The sequence below is a fragment of the Ixodes scapularis genome, unplaced genomic scaffold, assembly GCF_016920785.2.
Source record: "Ixodes scapularis isolate PalLabHiFi unplaced genomic scaffold, ASM1692078v2 ptg001609l_1__unscaffolded, whole genome shotgun sequence".
Classification (NCBI taxonomy): Eukaryota; Metazoa; Arthropoda; class Arachnida; order Ixodida; family Ixodidae; genus Ixodes; species Ixodes scapularis.
The window spans coordinates 32,873-36,225 of NW_024610175.1; positions in this window are offsets into that span (position 1 = coordinate 32,873).

A 3,353-nucleotide genomic window follows, 5' to 3' on the forward strand; every position below is an offset into this window, starting at 1 on the left:
CCCCAACCCCCAAACCACTCCGAACCAAACCAAGCAAAGTCATGCCAAAGTCAAACCAATCCAAACGAAGTCAATTCAAGGACGGCTGCATGTATCACGATAATAAATGCTGACAGTATTTTATAAAGGCCGAGATGACTGAAAAACAATGCCGGCCGATGATTCCCTAAGTCGCAGCCTACTCCGGCAAGCACGGTCGATCGACAAAAGCAGAAGCAACTCGAGTGAGAAGAAAACTCGGCCACCGCGGCCTCTGTTCATAAATAGCATACGACTGACAGACACCACTGTCAACAGGGATTATGGTAAGATTTCAGACCGTCGTCACGTGAAACCACCCTACCTGATATTACCGCTCTCTCCCCCCCCCCCCCCCCCATCCCCCAAAAAAAAGATTTGATCGATGCATATGTTACTATGTATACATTCTGCATAAACTTCCGTAGAAGTACGTGTGGGTGGCACAAAAAAAGAAACGGGGGTGATATATGTAGTAATTGTTTATCTGTGTACAAATGAGCGAGGAATGCACAGCGAGGCGATGCTCTAATTACTGTGACGTTGTCTGTGTAACCTGTCGGAAGGCGCGTTTGTGTTTTTCCGCCGCCCTTGTCAGCAGGTGAAAGTTAAACACACCCACTTTCGTCAGCTTGCATTTAGTTTCTTTTGTAATTCATCCAGGTTTACGAAATTTGGTAGAAATGTGCGGAGCATAAACATTAACATAGAACATTTCTTTCAAATTGGATTTGTGGCTCAGAAGTTCACTGTTTTGGGGTAGTTTCCCCGCCGCACGACTCACGCGAAGACAAACCAACGGCTTGAGAGAAACAAAAGAAAAGCACAAAGAAAGCAACCGGCAAGCGTAATGACCTGTGAGTGTGATGAGCGTGAAGACCTGTGTGAGGACCGTGAGGACCTGTGTGAGTGTGAGGACCGCGAGGACCTGCGAGTGTGAGGACCGTGAGGACCTGTGAGTGTGATGAGCATGATGACCTGTGAGTGTGATGAGCATGATGACCTGTGAGTGTGAGGACCGTGAGGAACTGTGAGTGTGAGTGCCGTGTGGACCGTGATGACCTGTGAGTATGAGGACCGTGAGGATCTGTGAGTGTGATGACCTGTGAGTGTGAGGACCGTGAGGACCTGTGAGTGTGATGACCTGTGAGTCTGATGATTCGCGATGACCTGTGAGCGTGATGACCGTGATGATCTGTGAGCGTGACGACCATGCTGATGACGGCGAGTGAGTTTTGGTTTTGCGTTGAACCGTGAGGGTGAGTCGGGGTGATGATCCTATTTTGAATAAATCGTGATCGTGAGTGGGCGTGAGTTCTGATTGAGGAAAAAATGGTGATCGTGAGTTTGAGTGAGGACAGCTTAAAATGCCGACCTATGCTAAAATGAAGAAAATGCATTTTCTTTCGTTTTTCAGGTATTTTGTCATATTCCTATATTTTTAATTTTATTCTTGATATGGAATCTGAATAAAATGAAGAAAATGCATTTTCGTTCGTTTTTCAGTTATATTTTTATATTCCTATATTTTTAAATTATTCTTGCTATGGAATCTGAACTAAAATGAAAAAAAATGCATTTTCGTTCATTTTTCAGGTATTTTGTCACATTCCTATATTTTTACATTTATTCTTCATATGGAATTTGAACTAAAATGAAGAAAATGCATTTTCGTTCGTTTTTCAGGTATTTTTGTCACATTCCTATATTTTTAATTTTATTCTTCATATGGAATTTGAACTAAAATGGAGAAAATGCATTTTCGTGCATTTCGCAGGTATTTTGTCATTACGCTATAATTTTAATTTTATTCTTGATATGGAATCTGAACTAAAATGATGAAAATGCATTTTCGGTCGTTTTTCAGGTTTTTTGTCATATTCCTATATTTTTAATTTTATTCTTTATATGGAATCTGAACTAAAACGAAGAAAATGCATTTTCGTTCGTTTTTCCACTATTTTGTCATATTCCTATATTTTTAATTTTATTCTTGATATGGAATCTAAACTAAAATGAAGAAAATGCATTTTCTTTTGTTTTTCAGGTATTTTGTCATATTCCTATATTTTTAATTTTATTCTTGATACGGAATCTGAATAAAATGAAGAAAATGCATTTTCGTTCGTTTTTCAGGTGTTTTGTCACATTCCTATATTTTTAATTTTATTCTTGATATGGAATTTGAACTAAAATGAAGAAAATGCATTTTCGTATGTTTTTCGGGTTTTTTTTTCATTCCTATATTTTTTTAATTTTATTCTTGATATGAAATCTGAACAAAAATGAAGAAAATGCATTTTCGTTTGTTTTTCAGTGTTTTTTTATATTCCTATATTTTTAATTTTATTCTTGATATGAAATTTGAACTAAAATTAAGAAAATGCATTTTCGTTCGTTTTTCAGTTATTTTTTATATTCCTAATTTTTAATTTTAATCTTGATATGCAATCTGAACTAAAATGAAGAAAATGCATTTTCGTTCGTTTTTCAGGTATTTTGTTATATTCATATATTTTTAATTTTATTCTTGATATGGAATTTGAACTAAAATGAAGAAAATGCATTTTCGTTTGTTTTTCAGTTATTTTGTCATATTCCAACATTTTTAATTTTATTCTTGATATGGAATCTAAACTAAAATGAAAAAAATGCATTTTCGTTCGTTTTTCAAGTATTTTGTCACATTTCTATACTTTTAATTTTATTCTTGATATGAAATTTGAACTAAAATGAAGAAAATGCATTTTCGTTTGTTTTTCAGTTATTTTGTCATATTCCCGCATTTTTAATTTTATTCTTGATATGGAATCTGAACTGAAATGAAGAAAATTCATTTTCGTTCGTTTTTCAGGTATTTTGTCATATTCCTATATTTTTAATTTTATTCTTAATATGGAATCTGAATAAAATAAAGAAAATTCATTTTCATTTGTTTTTCAGTTATTTTGTTATATTCCTATATTTTTAATTTTATTCTTGATATGGAATCTGAACTAAAATGAAGAATATGCATTTTCGTTCGTTTTTCCAGTATTTTGTCATATTCCTATATTTTTAATTTTATTCTTAATATGGAATCTAAACTAAAATGAAGAAAATGCATTTTCTTTCGTTTTTCAGGTATTTTGTCATATTCCTATATTTTTAATTTTATTCTTGATATGGAATCTGAATAAAATAAAGAAAATTCATTTTCGTTTGTTTTTCAGTTATTTTGTCATATTCCTATATTTTTAATTTTATTCTTGATATGGAATCTGAACTAAAATGAAGAATATGCATTTTCGTTCGTTTTTCCAGTATTTTGTCATATTCCTATATTTTTAATTTTA